A 16,059-nucleotide genomic window follows, 5' to 3' on the forward strand; every position below is an offset into this window, starting at 1 on the left:
AAAATTAGCATGTAGGTTATATAATTGTTTTAATGAGTGTTGTGTTAGCTGCATACCACAGGTTGTGATATTCAACAAATTCACACAGAGCACCCACAAGAGGGCCTAAGGATGAGGGGAAGTCTGCAATATTAAATGGGTTTGTAATGGAATCTCAGAGAGAAGGAGAAATTTTAGGGAAGACTTGAAGATGGCGAGGGTAATTCACCAAAGGTATTTCTTGAAGATTTCTAGGCAAAAGGAAGAGTAGAGCCTAAGTTTTAAGGAATCAGGAATGCATGCCTGATTCATTCTAGGACCAACAGAGAGGCTGGAGGCTGAGTGAGCAATGGAGAGTATCCAGATAGGAAACTGGAAATGTGTTAGAGGTGACTGGGAGAGCCTTAGAGACCATCCTACAGCTTTTCTTCTGAATGAAGTGGGAAGGCACTACAGCATTTTAACAAGAGGTGACATATTCCAGCTTGCCACAGAAGGGGTCAAGTCAGCTGCAATAGTTGAAAATAGACACAGTGGGTCATGGCAAACCTGTTAGAAGGAAATGTGCAGAAGATGGCTTATGCCAGGGCAACTACAGCGCAGGTGGCTAGAAGTGGTTTTTTTTCTGAGATGTCATTTTTAAAGATAGAGTCCTCAGGATTTCCTCACAAACTGGGTGTAGGTTTAAAAGCCAGAGGAGACAAGAATGACTCTGAGTCTTTTGGCCTGAGACACTATAGACAGGGAAACTTATGGCTGGAGCAACTCTAGCAGGGGGAAATTAGGTGCTCACTTTTAGCCACATTGTGTTTGAGATGTTTATTAATCATTCACGTGTTTATGCTGAGTGGGCAGTTGAATGAAGTATATGGTTTCAGGATAAAGATCTGGAGATTTAAAATTAAAATCTGTGAAATTAATTTGTATTGTGGTCAGAGAATGTCATCTTTGTTTTATTGATATTTGAGGATTACTGACATACTCGTTTTATTTTCTAGTATGTGATCATTTTGAAAATGTCCCATTCATGCTAGGAAGAATGCATATCCTTTATTGGGTGTTCACCTTGATATCTTTACCAATTTTTAACCTACTTGAATTGTGAATAAAATAAATGGGTGCAAGGAGAGGCTAATGACAATTAGAATATTTAATCTTGGATGAGCCAGAGTAAGTGTTAGAAAAATAAATATACTAGTGTTTTGTTTTATTTTGTTTTTTGATCCATATTTGGTGTGTATCTCTTTGCACTCCCTTATTTCCAGTTTCCAGTTTTAGGTTGCTTTGAACATCTCTCCAATAAGAAAAATATATCAGATTTTTTTTTATTTTTTTTTATTTTTTTATTTTTTTATTTTTTTAAATTTATTTTTTATTGGTGTTCAATTTACTAACATACAGAATAACCCCCAGTGCCTGTCACCCATTCACTCCCACCCCCCGCCCTCCTCCCCTTCTACCACCCCTAGTTCGTTTCCCAGAGTTAGCAGTCTTTACGTTCTGTCTCCCTTTCTGATATTTCCCACACATTTCTTCTCTCTTCCCTTATATTCCCTTTCACTATTATTTATATTCCCCAAATGAATGAGAACATATAATGTTTGTCCTTCTCCGACTGACTTACTTCACTCAGCATAATACCCTCCAGTTCCATCCACGTTGAAGCAAATGGTGGGTATTTGTCATTTCTAATAGCTGAGTAATATTCCATTGTATACATAAACCACATCTTCTTTATCCATTCATCTTTCGTTGGACACCGAGGCTCCTTCCACAGTTTGGCTATCGTGGCCATTGCTGCTATAAACATCGGGGTGCAGGTTGTCCCGGCGTTTCATTGCATTTGTATCTTTGGGGTAAATCCCCAACAGTGCAATTGCTGGGTCGTAGGGCAGGTATATTTTTAACTGTTTGAGGAACCTCCACACAGTTTTCCAGAGTGGCTGCACCAGTTCACATTCCCACCAACAGTGTATGAGGGTTCCCTTTTCTCCGCATCCTCTCCAACATTTGTTGTTTCCTGCCTTGTTAATTTTCCCCATTCTCACTGGCGTGAGGTGGTATCTCATTGTGGTTTTGATTTGTATTTCCCTGATGGCAAGTGATGCAGAGCATTTTCTCATGTGCATGTTGGCCATGTCTATGTCTTCCTCTGTGAGATTTCTGTTCATGTCTTTTGCCCATTTCATGATTGGATTGTTTGTTTCTTTGGTGTTGAGTTTTAAGAAGTTCTTTATAGATCTTGGAAACTAGCCCTTTATCTGATATGTCATTTGCAAATATCTTCTCCCATTCTGTAGGTTGTCTTTGAGTTTTGTTGACTGTATCCTTTGCTGTGCAAAAGCTTCTTATCTTGATGAAGTCCCAATAGTTCATTTTTTTTCTGTTTGGTTTCTATTTACTCTGATGACCTCTGTATTTTATTATATGAGTTTAATCTCTTTATAATAGTTCTGTGTGGTATCGTTTTTTTTTTGAATTATAACATTTGGAACTGTGCACATTACACATATAAACTCAGTGAATTTTCACAGATCGAACACCCCAGTGAAACTATCATCAACATCAAGAAATAAGACACTATTGTAGCCGGGTTAGAGGAGAGCAAGAGCACAGGGTTCCCAAATAGACCCATGTTATTCGTCACTAAGATTTCATTTGCCACTGACAAGATTCGAAGGCAGAGAAACAAGTCAGGGTTTAGTGAAAAGGAGTACCCTTCAGGGGATGCTATGCCTGCTGGGTGTTTTGCCTGAGTTAAGAGATAAGCTGATTGAAGAACTTAATCAATTAGAAAGTTTGAGGTCAAAATGGAGGTGGTCGAAATCCTCCTTCACTATCATGTGCAAAGTTCCATATGAACCCTTCCAGGAAATCTTCTCCTGCTAGCCTGGCTGGCATCCTGACTTCTTTTCTCTTTTCTTTTTAGGTTTTTAAAGATTTTTTAAAATTTATTCATGAGAGACACACACAGAGAGAGGCAGAGACACAGGCAGAGTGAGAAGCAGGATCCATTCAGGGAACCTGATGTGGGACTGGATCCCTGGTCTCTAGGATCACACCCTGGGCTGAAGGCGGTGCTAAACAACTGAGCCACCGGGGCTGCCCCACATCTTGTCTTCTAACATCATAGATTAGCTGAGCCTGCTCTTCTGAATTTATGTAAATAGTGTCATGCCATATATATTCTTTTTTTTTTGTCTGAGGGGCATGGATATGCAGACAGAAATGTAATAAAACTAAGCATAACAAAATATTAATGGTATAACCTCGTTGATATTTTGGTTGTTTACTGTAAAATTCTTTCAATTTTGCTTTATTTGTGAAAATAACCATAATAAAATGTTAGAAACACTTTTTCTTTATCCTGACTTTCAAAAAAAGTTTAAAAGTGTTCAAATTTATCAATTTGTATGGGGTTCGTAGCTCAAGTTTTCTCAGCAGACCAGCAGTTCGATGTCTTGGTAAATATTTCTCTGGAACTGAGAAGAATGGCTTACTAGGTTACTCACAGCTCACTCACTTACTTTTAACAATCCTACACTCTTTGTTCTGATTTTGTATTAATGGAATCATCTTCTGATTTTTTTTTAATTTCTCAGAAGAAAGGAAGAGAATATAGAAATTTTGACCCTACGTTTGATAATTCTTTCTCATTGGAATTGATTATTTTTCTGTTAGAACTTTGGTTTCCTGAGCAGCTCAAGACAAACTGACCATCAACATACAGGCTTCATGGCAAGTAGGGAGTCTCTGGACCCAAGACAATAGCAAAATAGCAAAACACAAAGTCCCAATTCCTTATCTTTATTAATATTGTGTACAAATAAAGGATGCTCCATTTCCATGAAATTGCTTCAAAACTAACTGGGAGGGAGGAGGGACAAGATGGTGGAAGAGTAGTGTCACTAAGTCACCTGTCCCCACCAAATTAACTAGATAACCTTCAAATCATCCTGAAAATCTATGAATTCAGCCTGAGATTTAAATGGAGAACTTCTGGAATGCTACAGTGAGAAGAGTGCATGCTTCTATCAAGGTAGGAAGACGGGGAAAAAGAAATAGAGAAACAAAAGGCATCCAAGGGGGTGGGGCCCTGTGGGAAGCCAGGCTAAGGCCAGGGTGAGTGTCCCCAGGACAGGAGAGCCCCGACCCGGAGAAGAAGCAGGAGCTTCACCAATCTTCTCAGGCAGAAAGGCCCTTGCAGGGAGTTAGAGCAGGATCCCAGGAGGGCAGGGATCCCTCAGGCTCCCTGGGACACTAACAGAGCACCTGCGCCCCAGGAGAGGGTCCCGAGCTCCCTAAAGGGCTGCTGCGACCCGCACGGCTGGACCCTGGAGCAGCTCAGAGGCGGCTCTGGCAGAGACTCCACACAGGAGGGGCTACGAGGCCATGGGAGCAGCTCGAAGCAGCTCAGGCGGCTCTGCAGAGAGGGAGTGCGGGGCCAGGATCGCAATTCCAATAGCGCAGGCCCGGGAGCACAGGGTGCCAGGGACACAGCCCAGGATCCAGCCTCCCTCCAGGACAGGCAGAGGCCAGGAGGGCAACAAGACAACAATGGACTCTCCTGCCCCAAGCTGAGCACATCAGCGGCCCCCAACCCCTGGAGCATCCAGACCCCTGCACAATGAGAGCTCTGTAGTTACTGTGGAAGCTGATTCCAGGGCTGCAGAGCTGGCCTCTGCCACTGTACTGTTCACTCCTGGGGCCTCCCAGGCTCAACAACCCCCACTGAGCCTCACAGTGGCCTCACCAGATAATCAGCTTAAACATCAGTCACTGAGCCCTGCACCAGGCAGGGGGCTGAACCGCTTCCCCCAAGTGCTAACACCTGCAAATCAGCACAACAGGACCCTCCCCTTAAAGACCAGCAAGGCGGGACATGGGAAAAACCAAATTATTGATCAACCAGCACTAGAAAGTTCCGAAGTCAAGGAACTTACAGTATACAGAACCACAGGATACTCCCCCTCTTTTTTTTTCCTTTGTTGATTTCTGGTTTGCTTTCCCCCACCCCGTTTTTTTCCCTCTTTTTCTTCTCTTTTTCGTTTTTTCTCTTGTTTTTCATCCTTTTCTTTCTTCTGATTTACTTTTTCTTTATTCTTTCCCTCCTCTCTTTTTCTCCTTTTCCCAATACCAACTTGTTTTTGGCCACTCTGCACTGAGCAAAATGACTAGAAGGAAAACCCTTACCTCAAAAGAAAGAATCAGAAACAGTCCTCTCTTCCACAGAGTTACACAATGCCAAAGTTAAGACATAATTCGATAATACTACACTTATACTTGGACTTATACTTGGTGACTTCAATCTAGCACTTTCTACACTCAATAGGTCTTCTAAACACAACATCTACAAAGAAATGAGAGATTTAAATGATACACTGGACCAGATGGATTCCACAGATACCTACAGAACTTTACATCCAAACTCACCTGAATACACATTGTTCTCAAGTGCACATGGAACTTTCTCCAGAATAGACCACATACTGGGTCACAAATCAGGTCTTAACAGGATACTAAAGATTGGGATCGTCCCCTGCATATTCTCAGATCATAATGCCTTGAAATTAGAACTAAATCACAATAAGAAGTTTGGAAGGACTTTCAAACACGTGGAGGTTAAGGACCATCTTGCTAAAGATGAAACGGTCAACCAGGAAATTAAGGAAGAATTAAAATATTCATGGAAACTAATGAGAATGAAGATACAACCATACAAAATCTTTGGGATACAGCAAAAGCAGTCCTGAGGGGGAATACATCGCAATACAAGCATCCATCCAAAAACTGGAAAGAATTCAAATACAAAACTAACCTTACACCTAAAGGAGCTAGAGAAAATACAGCAAATAGATCCTCCACCCCACAGAAGAAGGGAGTTAATTAAGATTCGAGCAGAACTCAACGAAATCGAGACCAGAAGAACTGTGGAAACAGATCAACAAAACCAGGAATTGGTTTTATGAAAAAATTAATAGGATAGATAAAACCATTAGCCAGCCTTATTAAAAAGAAGAGAGAGAAGACTCAAATTAATAAAATCATGAATGAGAAAGGAGAGATCACTACCAACACCAAGGAAATACAAACGATTTTAAAAACATATTATAACAGCTATACGCCAATAAATTAGGCAATCTAGAAGAAATGGACCCATTCCTGGAAAGCTACAAACTACCAAAAATCGAACAGGAAGAAATAGAAAACCTGAACAGGCCAATAACCAGGGAGGAAATTGAAGCAGTTATCAAAACCCTCCCACGACACACAAGTCCAGGGCCAGATGGCTTCCCAGGGGAATTCTATCAAACGTTTAAAGAAGAAACCATTACCTATTCTACTAAAGCTGTTTGGAAAGATAGAAAGAGATGGAGTACTTCCAAATTCGTTCTATGAAGCCAGAATCACCTTTAATTCCAAAATCAGACAAAGACCCCACTAAAAGGAGAATTACAGACCAATATCCCTGATGAACATGGATGCAAAAATTCTCAACAAGATACTAGCCAATAGGATCCAACAGCACATTAAGAAAATTATTCACCACGACCAAGTAGGATTTATCCCCGGGGAACAAGGCTGGTTCAACACTCGTAAACCAATCAGTGTGATTCATCATATCAGCAAGAGAAAAACCAAGAACCATAGGATCCTCTCATTAGATGCAGAGAAAGCATTTGACAAAATACAGCATCCATTTCCTGATCAAAACTCTTCAGAGTGTAGGGATAGAGGGAACATTCCTCAACATCTGAAAGGCCATCTACGAACATCTCACAGGAAATATAATTTTCAATGGGGAAGCACTGGGAGCCTTTCCCCTAAGATCAGGAACCAGACAGGGATGTCCACTCTCACCACTGCTATTCACCATAGTATTGGAAGTCCTTGCCTCAGCAATCAGACAACAAAAGACATTAAAGGCATTCAAATTGGCAAAGAAGAAGTCAAACTCTCCCTCTTCACCGATGACATGATACTCTACATAGAAAACCCAAAAGACTCCACTCCAAGATTGTTAGAACTCATACAGCAATTTGGTAGTGTGGCAGGATACAAAATCAATGCCCATAAAACAATGGCATTTCTATACACTAACAATGAGACTGAAGAAAGAGAAATAAAGTAGTCCATCCCATTTACAATTACTTCACCCAAATTAAAACGATATAAAACAATTCAATGAAACACTTCTATTTTAAGTAATTTTGAAGTTTTGCTCCTTATGTGCAATCTCATTTTTTTTAAACATAAAGATAACTCTTAATTTAGTAAAGAATAAGAAAGAAGAAAATCTTTACAGTGTCAACCTTGGACTGAGTGCCAAATGTGGAGCATTTTTCTCTTTCTTCAAATTTTTGTTCATTAGATTTTTTGTTGTTGTTGTTCATTAGATTTTTTAAAATGTTTGTTGCCAAATAAAAAATCATATTGGCTGTAATTTGGAAGATGATCTATAAATATGAAAGAGTATTAAATACCTTATCTTCTCACTTATGTAAAAGGATTGTAAAAGAAATCAGCTTAATTTTCCACATGAGATCAACTAGAAAAGTAGATAGTTAAGAAAAATTTTTTAGAATTTTTTTTATAATAAATTTATTTTTATGGTATTCAATTTGCCAACATACAGAATAACACCCATGTTCATCCCGTCAAGTGCCCCCCTCAGTGCCCATCACTCATTCACCCACACCCCATGCTCTCTTCCCCTTTCACCATCCCTAGTTCATTTCCCAGAGTTAGGAGTCTACATGTCCTGTCTCCCTTTTCTGATACTTCCCTCTCATTTTTTCTTCTTTCCCCTTTATTTTATCCCTGTCAATTGTCTTCCTCAATTTCTTTCAGAAGTGTTCTATAGTTTTTAGGGTATATATCCTTTACCTCTTTAGTTAGGTTTATTCCCAGGTATCTTATGCTTTTGGGTTGTAATTGTAAATGGGATGGACTCCTTCATTTCTTTTTCTTCAGTCTCATTGCTAGTGTATAGAAATGCCACTGACTTCTGGGCATTGATTTTGTATCCTGACCCCTCCCGGCCTCTGACTGTCCCAAGGGGAGGCTGGATCCTGGGTGTTGTCCCCAGCGCCCTGTGCTCCCTGGGCCTGTGCTGTTGGATTCATGCTCCTGGCCATGCAGCCCCTTCTGAGCTGATCCTGTGTCAAGCCATGCTCATGCTGCAGTGCTATAGGGACCTCGGTGCACTCTCCTGGAGGTTGCAGGTGCTCTGTTAGTGTCCCAGGGAGCCTGGGGGCATCCCCGCCCTCCTGGGGTCCTGCTCTAACTCACTGCGGGCTCCTTTTTCCCCGGGAAGATTGGTGAAGCTCCTGCTTCTCTGGGACGGGGCTCTCCTGTCCTGGGGACACTCGCCCCCGGCCTTTGCCTGGCTCCTTGCGGGGCCCCTCCCGCTTGGATGCCTTTTGTTTCTTTATTTCTTTTTTCCCCGTCTTCCTACCTTGATAGCAGCACAAACTCTTCTCACTGTAGCATTCCAGCTGTTCTCTCTTTAAATCTCAGGCCAAATTCGATGATTTGAAGCTATCTAGGTAATTTGGTGGGGACAGGTGACTTGGGGACCCTACTCTTCTGCCATCTTGCCCCCTCCCTTCTGACCGCATCGTATTTTAACTATTTATTTTGTTGTGGCCCCAACTTGTTAATAAACTCCTTGGGAGCAGTCAGTGCGCCTTTTGTCTGTATGCACAGTGCCTAGTGTTTAGCACATTGTAAATGGGCAACGAATGTTTATTGATTGGGAAAAAAAAAGAAAGGGATCCCCTGGTGGCTCAAGGGTTTAGCATTTGCCTTAACCCAGGATGTGAACCTGGAGATGCAGGATCGCGTCCCACATCGGGCTCACTGCAGGGAGCCTGCTTCTCCCTCTGCCTGTGTCTCTGCTTCTCTCATGAATAAATAAATAAAATCTTTAAAAAAATCAAATTTGTTCGGGCTATTTTTTTTCTAATTCCTTTAACCCTTACATGATACAGACGTTATTTTCTGATTGGTTACCTCTGAAAATGTACATGCCTTTTTTTTAAGACTTATTCATTTACTTGAGAGTGAGAGAGAGATTGAACCACAGGTGGTGTGAAGGTGCAGAGGCGCGAATCTTCAAGCAAACTCCCTGCAGAGCCAGCTCAGGGTTAGCAGTGGGTCTCAGGGTCCTGAGTTCTTAACCTGAGATGAAACCAGGAGTCTGATGGTTAACCAAGGGAACCATCCAAACACACTTTATTTTTTTAATTTACATCCCTTTTAAACAAAGTCTAAAGTTGAAGTCTCAGCAGAATCAGCCCTATAATATTAATTCCACTCATTCAGAATATTTGGGAACTTTGAAATCCACAAATAAGACTTTTTTAAAAATAACATCATGAATGCTTTATTTTGTCAGGTTTATTGAAGCATAATTTACTTGCATCATGTTCACCTTTTTGAGTTTATAGATCAGTGAGTATTCTTGAGCGTATGTAGGTAGGTACATATGCCACAATCAAGATACAGAGCACTTCTGTCCCCTGAAAATGTCCTCTCACAGCATTTTGTAGTCAATCTCCTTTCCCTGTGTCTTGGTGACCCTGGCCTGTGTTCTGCACCCATAGTTCCTGTCTTTTCCAAAATGTTATTATTTAAATGGAATCATATGGGACATCTGGGTGGCTCAGTGGTTGAACGTCTGCCTTCGGCTTGGTTCATGACCCCAGGTGTCCCAGGATCGAGTACCACGACGGGCTCCCAGCAGGGAACCTGCTTCTCCCTCTGCCGTCTCTGCCTCTCTCTCGTGTCTCTCAGGAACAAATAAATAAAATATTAAAAAACTGCAAACTGAGAAATTGTATTCCATGTTGGTCGAACCATTTTGTATTCCCACTAGCAATCAATGTATGAGAGTTACAGTTGTTTTGCATCTTCATCAGCACTTAGGATGTTTTTTTTTCCTTGCGACTCTAATAATATAATACTTAATGGTATTTAATGGTATTCAATGGTATATAATGGTATTTAATTTTGGTTTATAATTTGCAAATCCATAATTACTAATAAGCCAATCAACTTTTCACGTGCTTATTTGCTACCATATCTCCTCTTGATGAAATCTCTGTTTTAATTACATTTTATCATTAATATTTTTAATTCCTGAGGAATTATAAGTAGATATGGATATTTTTAAAGACAATTTTACTAACCCAGTAAAGTAAACTCAAGTGCTTTAAAATCCAAAAGTAATAACCCTCATAATTGACATTACCTTGTTGCAGCAAATAATTTTGTATCTAAATAATTTTAAAGGTTAAAGTAGAAATGAAGATATATCTCAGAGCTCGAGTCACTACCTTTTAAAACTTCATGACTAATAAAATCAGCCAGTTTCCAACCACATAAAAAATGCTTCTGATTTCTATTACTTCATACTTAGCCAAACATGTATAAGAATTAAATATGACAGTTAAAAACATCATGTGTTTTCAAGCATTTCACACTAAAACTGCTACAACTCAGGGACTGATGTGGAAAGCCTCTCTCGCTTTCTTTTTTCCTCAAACAGCTAAAAAAATGTATTCCACTCATATTAAATACTGAAATGTTTAATACATACATAATATCACAAATAAAAATATATAATTGGCAATATATTTGGCAAAATATATATTGGCAAATATATTATTGGCAATATATTTGGCCAAAATATATATTGGCAATATATATATATATACTGATTATAAGCAGTAATCAGATACCAAGTTATTATTTGATAATCAATAATCAAGTTTTCTTCTTTTTGTCATGATCCTCAAATATTCTTTTCTTAAAATATTTTATTTAGTTATCCATGAGAGAAATGCCGAGACATAGGCAGAGGGAGAAGCAGGCTCCCTGCGGGGAACCTGGTGTGGGACTCGATCCCAGAACCCCAGGATCACAACCTGAGCCAAAGGCAGATGCTTCAATCACTTGAGTCACCCACCCTCCTCTTTTTTTTCCCCAAACACGTACTCCAAATGCTTTATTATTCTGTTCAGATGCTTACAAATACTGAAAGTCACCCAGCCTGGGGCCTAGGCAGCCACTGCCCAGTGGTGGGCAAGGAGGTGGGCTTAGTGTTAAGGTGTGAAGGGCCAAGGCCAGGCAGCTGGTGGCCTGGTCCTCTGCTCTCCATTTCTGTCACCCTTCTGATGCTGAAGGGAGGGGCAGCACACCTCAGGATCTCTCTCTGCTGCCTCTCCTGCTCAGGTTCTCCCTGGAGCGTCTGAGCAGCCCTCCAACCCTGTTAGAAACCCAGCCTGTACAGAACCCGTGTAGCCGCAGTTCCCATCAGCTCCCTTCCTCTTCCAGTCTCGTCAGTCCGCTTCGTCCTGGCAAGCAAGCACCAGTGGAAGGGAGAGGGCTGGGCTGGGGGGCCACATGCTGTGCATCAGGCCTGGAGACACAGGTGGAGGGCAAAGAGGGGGTGTCTGGTCCCTTCCCCCACTCCCAGCGTGAGAAGCACAAGGTCCTGGGCTGGAGAGATGGCAGGAGGTACCCTCAGGTGGGCCCACAGTAGAAGCATGGGCAGAGCCACAGAGCCCAGGCTAGGAGTCTGTAACCATGGCGGTGAAGCAGTCACCATGGAGATCAGAGTTTGGGGTCTGCAAAAAGGGGACGGGGCTGGGACCTCAAGGATGACACCTGAGGTCTCTGGCCCTTGAACAAAGTAATAAAATGCAGGAGAGCAGGGTGGAGCGGGGTTTGACAAGTGCACCGCCTGAGCTGGTTCCCCAATCTGGATGTGGCTCTCCTCAGCCTACGAGGCCTGCAAAGGGGGCGGAGGCAGGAGGGGATCTTTGGCAGATTCCGGTACCATAATTTGTCCTTTGTGAAAGAGAACACGGGCTGGGGAGCGCAGGGGCCGGTCAGAGCTCGAGGCCCCCTCTGCACCGGCTCCTCAGCCCGGGCAGGCCTGGGTCAGGACCCCGAAGGGTTATTGCAAATTCTGAGTTCCCAGGAGCCTCCCCACTTTTTATCCATTGGCCGGTACGTTAGGGGCCGAGCTCCGTACAGAAGAGCACGCAGCCTGGCACAGGAGCCCCGGCGGCGCTCCGCTCCCCCCACCCCCCAGGGCCCGGGGAGCGCTCCCGCGTGGCCGAGGGCCCAGCGTGCGGCTCTGTCTCGGGGGGCAGCAGAGTCCGGGGCCCCGACCACAGTCAGTTCAGGAGCTGAGTGTAGGCCTCCGCCCCGGGACGATGACGTCCGTCCAGGTGCGCGTGCCCTCGCGGGCGGGGCCACCCTGCAGCACCGCGGCGGGGGCTTTCACCCGGAGGTGAGGGCTGGGTTCGGGCTCTTGCCGCACTGCGCAGGGGGTCGGCGTACACTTCCGCGATGGCCTGGGAAGCAGATGACCCCCTTCAGCTCCGGCTCGTGCCTGTCCACATAACGGGAAAGGGTGCGCCTGAGCCGGTCGAGGCCAACCCGGCGCTTCTGCCAGGACTGAATCTCGCCAGCATCTCGACCGAGGACCGGCAGACCTGGCTGCTAAGCACCGCGCAGGCAGCCAGCGGCGCCGCCGACACTCCGACGTGGGTCTTCAGGTCAAAGTCCTCCTTCGGGACTGGCACCGTAGCGGGGCAGGGGTCGTGCCTGGGAAAAACTGTTTCTCTCGCATCTTGACCTCCTTCTCCACCAGCTGCTGCCTCCTGCGCTCTCCTGTGTCGCCTCCGCCGCACCGGTTCCCGCCTCCTCCGCTCCTCCGCCCGGGCCTGCCGGGAGCTCCGCCTGCGGCTCCCTGGGCTCCAGGAGCCGCTCTGCTCGGCGGGCGCCGCTTTCAGCATCTTCTCCATCTCCTCCGGGAGGATCACTCCGGATCCTCAAACATGCTTGAGCGATTCTCCAATTATCTCTCCAGAAAATTTAAAAATAGTCTCATACAACAAAATGAGGAGTTATACCCACCTTCCATATAATTTGACAGGAAGCCTCCTTAGTGGCGTGAGGAATGCTAACTGATCCTTCCCATTTCTTTTTCAGTAATTCAAACTGGAGAAAACAAAATGAAAGTCAAACAGCAGGAAATGTGATCTGTCCTTTCTAACTAAACCTTCTGTCATCTCATGAACAGAAATCTCACAGAGGAAGACACAGACATGACCAACACGCACATGAGAAAATGCTCTGCATCACTTGCCATCAGGGAACTACAAATCAAAACCACAATGAGATCCCACCTCACACCAGTGAGAATGGGGAAAATTAACAAGACAGGAAACCACAGATGTTGGAGAGGATGCGGAGAAAGGGGAACCCTCCCGCACTGTGGGTGGGAATGTGAACTGGTGCAGCCACTCTGGAAAACTGTGGAGGTTCCTCAAAGAGGTAAAAATAGACCTGCCCTACGACCCAGCAATTGCACTGCTGGGGACTTACCCCAAAGATACAGATGCAATGAAACGCGGGACACCTGCACGATGTTTCTAGCAGCAATGTCCGCAATAGCCAAACTGTGGAAGGAGCCTCAGTGTCTATCGAAAGATGAATGGATAACGAAGATGTGGTGTATGTATACACTGGAATCTTCCTCAGCCATTAGAAATGACAAATACCCACCATTTGCTTCGACGTGGATGGAACTGGAGGGTATTATGCTGAGTGAAGTAAGTCAATCAGAGAGGGACAAACATTATATGGTCTCATTCATTTGGGGAATATAAAAATAGTGACAGGGAATAAAGGGGAAAGGAGAACAAATGAGTGGGAAATATCAGAAAGGGAGACAGAACATGAGAGACTCCTAACTCTGGGAAATGAACTAGGGGGTGGTGGAAGGGGAGGTGGGCGGCGGGTGTGGGTGACTGGGTGATGGGCACTGAGTGGTCACTTGAGGGGATGAGCACTGGGTGGTATTCTATATGTTGGCAAATTGAACACCAACAAAAATAAATTTGTAAAAAAATAATAATAAATTTAAAAAGCCCCCTCCTTTCCACGCGGTGGCCCAGTGCCGCAGCCGCCTCCTCCAGGCTGCCTTCCATGAACTCAAAGAGATGGAGAGCTGGGATATCAAGCCGGAGAGCAAGTACTTCCTGCCCGGGAGCTCCTCCACGATCATCAGATCATCGCTTGTGCTGTGGGAGGCCAGGGTGTTCCTGGCAATGGTTTCAGCCTCACCGGGGTCCACCTGGACAGTCCCTGCCTCCGGGTGCAACGGCGCTCCCGCCGTAGCCAGGTGGGCTTCCAGCAGGTTGGCGTGGAGACCTCTGCTGTGGGATCTGGAGCACCCGGTCCGACGGGGACCTGACCTTGACTGGACGCGTCCTTGTCAAGTGCCCTCCCTCAGGCCGGCTGGGTCAGCGGCTGGGGCACGTGCACCGGCCCATTCTCCCCATCCCCCACCTGGCCATCCCTCTGCCGTGAAATGTCAACGAGAACTTTGGGCCCCACAGGGAGCTGCCCTTAGTCCCCATTCTTGCCGCAGCTGTCCCGGAGGAGCTGGAGAAGGGGACTCCTGAGCCTGGGCTTCTCAATGCTGCAGATGACCGCCACCACTCCTTCTCATGTCCCTTCTGTGGCCCCTCTGGGACTGAGCCCCGAGGAGATCTTGGAGGTGGAGCTGGGCCTTGCTGGCACGCAGCCTGCGGTCCTGGCTGGTGCCTATGAGGAGTTCATCTTTGCGCCTGGCTAGACAATCTGCACAGCTGCTTCTGTGCCCTGCAGGCTTTGATCGACTCCTGTGTGGCCCCTGCCTCTTTGGCCCTGGAGCCCCACTGTGCATGGTCGCTCTCTATGACAACGAAGAGGCGGGCTCCGAGGGTGCCCAGGGGGCTCAGTCACTGCTGACAGCTGGTGCTGCGCCGCATCTCGGCCCCCTCCCAGCACCTGACGGGGGTAGAGGAAGCCATCCCCAAATTCTACATGATCAACGCAGACGTGGCCCACGCCGTGCACCCCAACCACCCAGACAAGCACGAGGAGAACCACAGGCCCCTTTTCCACAAGGGCCCTGTGATCATGGTGAACAGCAAGCAGCGCTGTGCCTCGAATGCGGTTTCCGAGGCCCTGATCTGACAGGTGGCCAACAGTGTCGGGGTGCCCCTGCAGGATCTCATGGTGCGGAATGCCTCTCCCTGTGGGACCACCATCGGACCTCTCTTGGCTTCTCGGCTGGGCCTGCAGCTTCTAGATTTAGGCAGCCCCCAGCTGGCCATGTACTCCATCCAGGAGACCGCCTGCACCTCAGGAGTCCTCCAGACCATCAGCCCCTTCCAGGGCTTCTTGGAGCTCTTCCCTTCTCTGAGCTGTAACCTCTTAGTGGATTGAGGCCTCTTGGAAAGACTTCTCTTACACTTGAGAAGTTGTCAACTGAGCTGAAGCTAGATTATTAAAGTGGATTTTTCGCATAAATAAATGGAAAGAAAGAAAAAAAGAAAGAAAAAATGCTATTATGAGTTAGAATAAGCACAAGTGGATTGCCACAGTTCTATTCTGGTATTTGGTATTATAAAGAATGACTGTATTTAAAAAAATGCTTGTATTTTAAAAATCTCATCTTACCGGACCTCTACCTTATCTACCAAATTTGGCCTTAAAACCTTGCTTAAAAAAGTAATGTAATCCTATACATTCACCAACATTTAAGTCTTGTGAAGGGTAGGAAGTAATTAGTATCAAATGTTTCTTAAATTAAAGACTATATGCTTTTAATTTTTCCTCAGCTGTCTTATCCACTTTCACTATGGAAAATATTAACTTTCCACAGATTAGACACGATTGAAACAATTTTTAAGAGGGGAGAAGTATTGGTAGAACTATTATACAATAAAGTTGAAATGAAAACATCTCAAATATGCAAGTGAGTGCTTTTTTTCTTAACTACTTTGCAAATGTTTCAACTCAATGCTTCTTATTATATGACTACTCGCTTAAAAAAGGAAATAAATATTCATGTGGCCTTCTGAATTATTTTATGTATCACATTCAGGCATAACTGATGAGGTCTAGCAATCAGATTTTGAACATTATGTAAAATAATTTACTGAAGTCTTAGAGATTTTTTTTGTTATACCATAGTGAAATGTATTTCACTATATTTCAACACATATTAAA

The 16,059-nt window shown here is 44.5% G+C and overlaps 1 pseudogene; it reads left to right on the forward strand.

Moving 5' to 3' along the window:
* The first annotated feature begins 12,342 nt into the window (after positions 1-12,342).
* On the forward strand, positions 12,343-15,739 carry LOC119878721 (annotated as a pseudogene).
* The last annotated feature ends 320 nt before the right edge of the window (positions 15,740-16,059 follow it).

The sequence above is a fragment of the Canis lupus genome, unplaced genomic scaffold, assembly GCF_011100685.1.
Source record: "Canis lupus familiaris isolate Mischka breed German Shepherd unplaced genomic scaffold, alternate assembly UU_Cfam_GSD_1.0 chrUn_S1860H2057, whole genome shotgun sequence".
Taxonomy (NCBI): Eukaryota; Metazoa; Chordata; class Mammalia; order Carnivora; family Canidae; genus Canis; species Canis lupus.